The following is a 10,252-nucleotide window of genomic DNA, read 5'->3' as shown; positions in this document are numbered from 1 at the left end:
GCTGGCCTTAGAGAAACATCTGGGTTCTGAGCTCTTCTTTGACAGTTTCTGTATTTTACAAGAAACAGTCGGTGAGGAAAATCCATGAACAGTTCTTGGAGCAAAAACGGAAAAACTGGATCTCCCCCCTCCTGGGTAGAGGCCCTACAGCTAAGTGTAGGATCACATCCTCCTTTCCTCTGGGTGGAACTCAAAGACTTTTCATTCCTTTGGTGCTGATAAATTATTGGCAGTTGCAGCTCCAACAGGCTGCAGATGTCCCGAAATCCTAGCCAAAAGACCACTGTTCTCAAGTTTGTAGATCTGCTTCTATTCTTAAAAAGACATTGCTGCCACATGGCCTGAGGAGAGGAGAGAGCCTTCTCATAATGTTAAATGCCTAAGTCCCAGAGCAGAGCTGGAATTACCATCAGCATTGGCTAGACATCTTAGTGCCACCTTCCTCTGACCACAGAGAGAGCAGGGAGCTGAGCTGATGCTATACAGAAAGTTCATAAAGTCTGTGTGGTATTAAAAAGATTGCAACTTTCAACACTGTGATGTTCACTTTTAGATGCAGATGCAAGGTCTCAAGAGAAATAATGGTTTCTGAGCTAGAGAGGTTGTATTGTGGTCATCCTGAGGACATTTCATGCCCATTTCAAGGACAACCACCCCAGGTCTTTTCATGTCTTGGTATGTCCTATTAATGTGCCTGAACTCCACATTGCAACAATCTTCTCCAAAGGCAATAGGACAATCATTGCATGTCTTGTGTTTTGAAATTTTGACCCTAATTCAATGGAAGGCTTTTTGCTCATTTGCTGGCTTGGGTTTTTCTTAGTTTCAATACGGATAGGATTTCATTCTTCAGACATCTCTTCTCTGTGTCTCACAGCATGATGGTCAGACTTGGCAACATTTTCAGCCAGTGGTGTAGAGCCTGTCTATACTGCATAATGAAGGATGTTACAGAGGGCTACCAAACAGAGACGACTGAAGCTGGTTGCTTTGTGCTGAAGCATCAAGTACATTCTGTGCGTTACAGCACTCTTCAGGCACGCTGGATCCAGACAGAGGTATTGCATCTACACTACAAAGTAACTGCAGTTCTAGAAAATTTCTCTCATAACCTAGCTATGTACTTAGGTTTTAGATAAGGTGTCTGAAGGGAAACAAAGAAGTAAATGAACAGCAGATGTATGAAGCTGAAGAAGTGGGCTTGAGGCTGTGACCTCATTTGTTTCCCTTTTAAGGGCCAAAACAAACTACCAGCTAAGAAGCCAGAGAAATCTTAAATAAACAATGTAATTCTTAATGTATGCCTTACTATATACACAAAAATATATTTTGTATATTTAATACATTTTGTATATATTTAATTGCAAATTGTAATATGCAAAATATAATGTAACATATTACAATAGATAATATATGTCATATTATATTTCCTATTATATAGTGCTCCATGCCTATTTATAGATTTTGCATATATATAATTATAAATATGAATGTGAAATTGAGTTAACTTTTTAATTCAATGAATTTTTTTTTTAACACAAATGACATCCAGTATAACAAAGTAACCTCACCTCTCCTCCCCTCCAAAGACACGTCTCTGGCATACAGAGAAACTGCAGAAGAGAATACTGTAGTAAAACACTGAGGCAGTTTAACAGTACAAAGTACAATGCAGAAGTGCTTTGAGAATACATTAGCACACTGTGCTTCAGCAGCTTTGATTTCTGCTCACAGGTGGTAAGAAGAAATACTGTTAATAGCATGTCTAGGCTCAGCTTACCAACTTATTTTAATAATTTAATGTCTTTGTTGAAGATTGTTTTCTGAGGGTTCACAGTATTATCATCACAACTTCTGCTGGCAGCGAGGGTCAAGAAAATTAAGCCCAGGGGACACGCTAGCTGTACATATAAAGCTGATCCTCATGGGGGTGACTGTGTGCCAAAAACATCTCTTAAGCCTTTGACATCATCACCGCACTGGGAAAAAAAATAATTAAAAATAAAAAAAATAAATTTACGTTACAAAAAGTGTGAGTATGGTTCAATATATGTTATAAACTTCTGAAGTTTTCTCTTAGAATGCTTTGACTTTATCATTGCTACATCAGTAAAGGCCATATCAGGTATGACCTCAGCTACAGATTCCTGTTCGTTAAACAAAAACAAAACAAAACAGAGATCTTTAGTCAACTCCGGCTAACTCTCTTCTCACTAAAGTTCTCCAGGGTTTAAATTCCAAATGCTTAAGTTAACAGCTAAGGGATCCATTTGGTTCCCCACCGAAAACACTTGTTACAGCATTTGCTGACTTCCAGTGTTCACCCAGCTGTGCAGGCTCCCCTAAAATAACAACGCATACAACAGCTAATCGTTTATCACTTGGGAACGAGAAGCAGCGATATGAATTTTCAGGAAAAGTGGTTTCTTTTTAGTTCTGTTTGTGATAGAGGGCTTTTACAGAGTTAGTCATGCACACTTATAAACATTTTAAGTATTTATTCTCAAATGTTTTTCTTCTTTGCAGTTGACAGGGAAAGGATTTGCAGAAGCAAAACTAGGCCCAAAGTCAGCTACCAAAGAGAATGGTTTCATGGTTTTCAGTGGCAGCAGCTGGCTGAGGGCAAATATTTGGGAAAACCCACCAATGATGTCTCTTCGGTTTGAAGAGGATGCATGATATAAAGTTTCGTGGGTTTGAGGAGTGGTGACACTTGATTTAGTTTTATTTGGTTTTACTTATTTTAGGGTGTTAGGAACTAACTTGTAGGAGAAATGGACGGACTAAGTTATATTCTCAAATTTGCTCTTTCTAGAGGGGACAGTTAAAAGAACAATCCAGGAAAGGCAAGATCCGTGAGCAATGAAAAAATATGAATGGATGCAAGTAAGCTGAAAAGTGAAAAAAAAAAAAAAAGGTTTTGTAAATACAGCTATATACACCTTTTTAAAAAGGTCAGTCAGTTATTGGTCAGTTATCTTACTAGAGCATACCATAAACACCCTGCCTGTATCCATATACAGATATATATATATTTTAAGTGACAAAATTTCACCAACAAATACTTTTCCTGTTCAACTGTTTAACTATATCCTATTTGCTGTGTAAGACCAAGTGCTGTTCCAATAAGGATTCTATCATGCACTGCTGACCTAAAGCATTCTTTGAGCATTAATGCCTCTAAATCTCCCAAGTGGTTAAGTCTTATTGAGAACAAAACGCGTTTGTCAACAATGATTCTAAAATGGCATCCTGAAAATGTTTTTTTGTTTTTTTTTTTACAAAGAAGCATTTAGAAGCCATAATTTAGAAACTCCATACAACAATTTGCTGTTTTTATTTCCTGAATTTCAATAACACTTCCTCATCTTTTTTTTTTTTTTGATTACTATGAGTAGACTTTGATATATCAACAAACATAATTTTATGACTGTGGCTGGTTAATATATTTACTTGCTACATTATCCAACAGTTAATTTAAGATTTCCCATTTAAATTATACTGACTGTTTAAAGGCCTTACTTGACAAGATTTCCATTGCATTGCTTTTTTCCTCTTGTCAGCTCAATTATTTATTGATATATTTATCATAAAATAAACACAAAAAGGAACAAATACAGTTAGCCCAGAAAAACATATGCGAGGAAGAGGGAAAGAATTAACATTTACACTTCCTTCTAGCTAGAAAATAGCTAATAAACTAACCTCCATATCCCTGGTGAAAACTTACAGATTGATTCATGTCTAACATCTGACTGTTACCTAGTAGTGGATACAGCCTCGGAGTAAAGGAGGGAAGAGAGCAATCTCATTAGTGTAATCTCAGGAATTCCATGCCAGACAACTGCAGCTACAATTTGTGTTCTCTTGTATGGTTGTTACCCTTCCAGTTTGAGGCAGATGAAATAATTGCAGAGAAACTCTGTGCAGAGATTGTGAGGAGCTAGTAATAAGGGGGTACAGATGTGCTTCTTTTGCTTAGCTGGTCCAGAATCTCAACAGAACATTTGCTTTAGCGGTTCAGAATTTCACTAAACGACAAGCTTAGAAATATTACTGTTTTTATGTCGTAGCAGCATTTTGCCATTAGTCAGAATGCGCTCCCCATATCTTCAACTAAGAAGAATTTTATATGTTGTCTACACCAAAGAAAACCACAATCAAACAACAACAAACCTACCCTTTGCTTATAATATTCCTTACAGATAAATTCTTACTGATTATTGAGAGCAGCTGGGCTTAATGCTTTGAAGAGAAATAGGTCATTAGTTTACATATTTGTTTTTGTTTGTTTGTTTGCTTGTTCTTTGTTGTTGTTTGTTTGTTTGTTTTTCCTCATTGTATGTTAATAGACGACCTATCATTTAGCCAGGCCTGCTCGCTTTCAATGACACATCTTTGCAGGTCCACTTTGGTTTGCCCAAACTGAAATAGAGTGATTGTTTGAGAGCATGGGCCAACAGAATTGGGGGCAACAGCTCTTAGATTTTTATGGACAAGAGGCTGGATGGGGTAGGGAGGCCCCTTAACCTAGCAAAGGTGCAACTAAGGATAGGCGTCACCTCAGTTGACTGCCTAAAGGCTAGAAGGCAGAACAACTCTGCAGCACAACTGTTGTCAGGCTGTTCCTGCAGCAGCTAAGCAAGGTGTTGCCCCCATCTACAGGTTACTGCTCTGCATCACTACCTGGAGATTAATATGCTCCCAAACCCCCCACTGCATGTGTGGCTGCTCTCAGTCCTATGAAATGGTTTGGGTTAGTTAAATACCTCTAAATACATGTGTTTCTAACCCAATCGTTTTGATAGTAGTGGCCACATAAATTGGTATATTGAGGAGAGGTATATACCTGAGAGGAGTCTCTAGCTTCACCTGGCTCAGAGTTAGGTGGAGCAACATGTGAGACCTTTGTTAAAGCCCTGTGAAGAGGGGTCAGGTCTGCTTTTGCATGCTTGTTGTATACCACAGTGTGGAAAGCGCTGTAGGGTGTTTCTTGGTTCTCATTTATCAACTACTTCATTCTAGAGAGCTTATATGTGCTAGGAATAAATGTGGGAATAATTAGTGGAAATATTAGCATATTCAAGGTAAATCTCTTGCATTCAGAAAATAAACAGTACCATCACACTGGAAATACAAGGAGCGTATACTTTCAGTTATGTGCTTGTAGATGCTTTTAGAAAAGGCTTGCATAAAGTTAAAGGTCCTGAGGACAGGGCTATTGCAAAGCAGAATGACACAGGAGAAGATTTAAGATGATACAAATCTCTGAAATTCCCTTCTAATGGAGATCAGAAAGGCTCTTACCCTGGCTGTGCAGGTTAATTCAAGATTTACTGTTTTATCTCAAAAGGTGGTATCTTTCTTGGTCCAGCTTCTCTGCACAAGAAGATTAGCAGGTAAGATGCTGAGACAAGGCAGAGTGAGAATACTTCAAGAATATTGCAAGTTGTGGCAGCTCAGTGTCCGTGTTTAGAAGGCAACATGAATGGAGGTGTTGCTGAACCTAAGACAGGTAAAGGCCTTTGCTCTTGCATTAGCAAGTCATGCAAAACAATGTGCTTGTACAAATAGGTCACAAATTGCCTCATGGTTTTACGTAATAGAGTAAGAAAGCTAGAATGGCAGGTGGTTGCTTTACTCTGACAGTGGGCTGGATAACTGCATGGTGTGGTTCTCATTTAATTTTAATATGCAGTTGGCTCTCCAGAGTGTTTCTACTGTACTCCTGCACCAAGGCTTAACAGATCTGATTGTCATGGAGTCCTGATTCTCCCGAACTTTTTATTAAAAAAAAAAAAAAAGACTGTTTATAAGTCACAGTGAATATTGTTGGAGGTATCTGACAGGACTTTTCTCACCCATCTGAAAAAAGGTACTTGTTTTACAATCCCTTGAGAATTATCTAGAAGTTTCATTCTTTTCCATGATTTCATTTATTCTTTATTCTCTGGAACCAAAGTGGTTCCAAGAGATTCACAAGGAGTTTCCCAATGGACTTGTTTTGCTTGGATATTTTGAGAACTTGCATGTAGTGGATGGATACAGGCTCTTCAGGAAGGACTAGCAGGATGGCAAGGAGTGGGAGCTGCCCTTTGTGTGAAAGTGCAGCCAGACTACATGGAGCTCTGCCCAGGGAGGGGTGATGAGCCAGCTGGGAGCTCATGGGGGAGGGTTAAAGGGCAGAACAATGTAGGCAACATTAAGGTGGGTGTCTGCTGCTGAGTGCCTGGTCAGGAAGAAGTAGACGAGGCCTTCTTTGGACAACAGGAAGAAGCCTCATGTTCCCAGGACCTGGTCCTCTTGGGGGACTTGAACCACCCTGGCGTTTGCTACAGGAGCAACATGGCAGGGTGCGAGCAATCCAGGAGGTTTCTGCAGTGCATTGAAGACAGGCTCCTGGCACAGGTCACAGGGAATCTGACAGCAAGAGGTGCTCTGCTGGATCTGACAGTTACAAACAAGGAAGAACTGACTGAGCATAAAAAGGTCAGGGGCAGTCTTGGCTGCAATAACCATCAGATGATGGAGTTTATGATTCTGCAAAGAAGGGAACACGGCAAAAAGCAAACTCACAACCCTGGACTTCAGAAGAGCAGATTTGGGCCTGTCCAGGGACCTACTTCGAAGAACCCTGTAGGTTATGGTTCTGGAGATAAGAGGGGTCTAGGAGAGATGGTTGATTTTTTTAAGGATTGCCTCATCCAAACTGGAGTGGTCCATCCTGATGTGCAGGAAGATGATCAAAAGGGGCTGGAGGCCTGCATGGATGAGCAAGGAGCTCCTGACAAAACTTGCACATAAAAAGGAAGGGTGCAAGATGTGTAAGCAGGGACAGATGGCTTGGGAGGGATACAGAGCCACTCTTTGAACATTGAGGGATGGGGTTAGGAAAGTTGAAGATAAAAAAGCTGAATCTGGGAAGGAAAATGAGGAGCACAAGAAGGGCTTCTTCAAATAAGTCAGAAGCAAAAAGATGAACAGGGAGAAAAATATGGGCCTGCTGATGAAAGGGGCAGGAGACCTATTGCCAGAGGAAGAACAAGGAAAAAGCTGAGATGCATGATGTCTTCTTTGCTTCTGTCTTTACTGGCAAGAATTGTCTTCAGGAATCCTAAGCCTCTGAGATCAGAGAGAAAGTCTGGAGCAAGGAGGACTTTGTTGTGGAAGAGAAGGATCAAGCTAGGGAACATTTAAACAAACTGACCATATGCAAGTATACAGGACCTGACGGGACATGCTGAGGGCACAGGCCAATGTTGCCATGAGGCCACCCTTGACTGTACTTGGAAGGCCGTGATGACTGGTAGAGATTCCTGAGGACTGGAGGAGAGCAAATGTCACACCTGTGTTCAAGAAAGAGGAATTACAAGCTGGTCAGCTTTGCCTTGATCCCTAGGAAGGTGATGGAGAAAATAATCCTGGAAATGTTTCCAAACATATTAAGGACAGGAAGGTGGTTGGGAGAAGTCAGGATAGATTTATGAAGGAAAAATCATCAAGACCTTATAGTCTTCTATGATAAGGTGACTGGTGTGGAGAGTGTGGATGTTGTTTGTTAGAGATGCAGCACTCTCCCATGACATCCTTATTGACAAACTGCTGAAGTACAGGCTACATAGTGAGATGGACAGAAAACTGTCTGGACTGCCAGGTCCAAGGCTGGCCATGTGTGGTCACAGAGGTGTGATCAGCAGCATGAAGCTCTTCTGGAGGCCAGTCACTAGTGGTGTACCCCAGGGACACCACTCAAGGCTGGAGCAACTACCATTTAACATCATTTATGACCTAGATGATGATGGGACAGAATCCTCCTTTAGAAGTTTTGCAAAAGATACAAAACTGGTTTCAGAGGCTGGTATACAAGATGGGTGTGCTGCCAGTTCAGAAAAACTGGCCTTGAGAGGGCAGAGAAATGGGTAGAGAGGAATTCCACAGAAGGAAATATCACGTTCTGCTTCTGAGGAGGAATAACCTTATGTACTAGCAGATACTGGAGGCTGATGGGCTGGAAGGAAGCTTGGCAGAAAAGTCCTGAGTCCTGCTGCTCAGTGCATTGGACATGAGCAGCGATGTGTCCTTATTGACCAATGGTGTGCCAAGCTGCATTAGGAAAAGTATTTTCCACAGGTCAAGGGAGATGATTTTTCACTGTTCAGCCCTAGTTAGAGGGACCTGGAGTACCATGTCCAGTACTGGGCTCCCCAGTACAAGAGATACATGAACATACTGGAGTAAGTCCAGGAAAGGGCCACAAAAATGATGAATGAATTGGAGCATTATAGGAGAGGCTAAGAAAGGTGGGATTGTTCAACCTGGAGAACAGAAGTCTCAGGAGGATCTTACCCATGTCTATAAACACTTGATGGGAGGCTGTCAAGAAGCTGGAGCCAGATTCTTTTCAGTGGTGCCCAGTGACAGGACAAGAGGCAATGGACACAAACCAAACTACAATGAAATTCCCATCTTGGTGTTAGAGAACATTTACTGTGAGGGTGGTTAAATTTTGCAACAGGTTACCCAAGGAGATTACGGAGCCTCTATCCTCAAAAATATCCAAAACCTGATTGGACACAGCTCTTATCATCCTGTTCCAGCTGACCCTGCTTTTAACAGAGGGTTAGATCAAACGATCTCCAGAGGCTCCTTCCCACCTCAATCATTATGTGATTCTGTGACCTTAAACGTTAACAACTCATAGTCTGGTCATAACATGCAGTGTCCAAAATGGTCCAAGTTCTCTGGAGAAGTACTAGCCAGATCCTGCTCCAAGCTTTATTGGTGTGGTTCCTTATGACTTCTATGGAAACTGTGTATACCAGTTGCTCTACTTCTGCAAATTATCAGGAGAAATTTATGGCAGAAAATGAGAATTAATTGACTTCCAAATTCAACCGCCTTTCTAATATACTGTCATGATCCAAATGCACCAAACTGATCCCAGAAGGGGGGGGAGTGGGGTCTAAGTCATACATATGAGGAACTCATTGCACTTTTATGGATTAATATAGTAGAAAAGTTAGACTTGCCTTCTGTTCTGTAGTAGTTAGCTATGAAGTGTCTCTATTTTTCGCTTTTCCTTGCAGCATTTGTGCAAAGCATGTTTGAATGAAATTTGACTTTTTATACTAAAGGAGAGGTTTAAAATGTGGTTGTAGTAGTTCAAGGTGGTACAGGTGTCCCTGAAACAATGGTAGAAGGAGCTTTGCTGAAAACTGTGACATGTTCTATGATTCTATGTTCCAAAAGCTTGATAAGCCATCATGCTAGTAGTGTGGTGAATTTGGAGTGCTTGAACATTATTCTTATTCAGAGATAAACAATAATGCTGTTCTGAAGCTAATTTACAAAATTTTATATAGTGTATGGGAATTCCTTCATACTGATTGAACTGCTTGGCCTTTTTACAAAGGTAGCTGTCACAGATTATTAGTATCCAGTGCTGAAGTTAGAAATTTCTCTAACTTCAGAATTGCTACTTAAAAGGAAAAATAGTGATAAGAAAAGACAATAATTTCCTGACTTTGGGGGACCTATGTTTGAAAATGTTGATCTATGAGTGTGTTGATTTGTTACTTTCTGTATCTGTATCCCCTTACCTTGATACCTCCACTGTTGGCCTACAGCCACACACCCAGTTATAGGGTATGGACCACGATAGCCTTGAAACTATCCATCTGCCACTACCTGGGGTATTTGGGTGGTTCTGAATCACAAATGTCATCCCTTGGACAAGAAAGGTGATATAAGGCTATGTTACTTTGATCTTTGTACTTCCTAAATAGTTGTTAGTAAGTAGTAATAGCTGTGAAGTTAAAATAAGCTATAAACTAATTTTTATGACAACAAAAAGTACGATCAAAATATGGCTTTTCTAGCGTGGCCTACATCTATAGTACAGGATTTTTCATTACATATTGGAAGAGAGCATTCTCCCTACTGGAAGGGTTTTGGATTCCATTGAAAACCTTCATGTTAATGTGTTTTTTCTTCCAGACTGTTCTACAGAGCAGCGTCTTCAGTGATTTCATCCTAAATTGCAACGTTTCCATTGGATCTGAGTTTCGTTCAATAGAGGAAGAAAATCATCTGCAAATAACTTGTCAGCTCCTAGTTCTTTCTCTCATTTCTTGCAGCTAAAATTTTGCATTTCCTTCACAATGCTCATTAGTTTTAGCTAATTATAAGCATGATGTGAACAGGATTTCTTCCCCCCTTCCTGCAAAGCCAAACAAAATTATCCCCTCAAGTC

Source organism: Cygnus atratus, chromosome 3, assembly GCF_013377495.2.
Source record: "Cygnus atratus isolate AKBS03 ecotype Queensland, Australia chromosome 3, CAtr_DNAZoo_HiC_assembly, whole genome shotgun sequence".
Taxonomy (NCBI): domain Eukaryota; kingdom Metazoa; phylum Chordata; class Aves; order Anseriformes; family Anatidae; genus Cygnus; species Cygnus atratus.
This window is presented reverse-complemented; position numbering follows the sequence as displayed.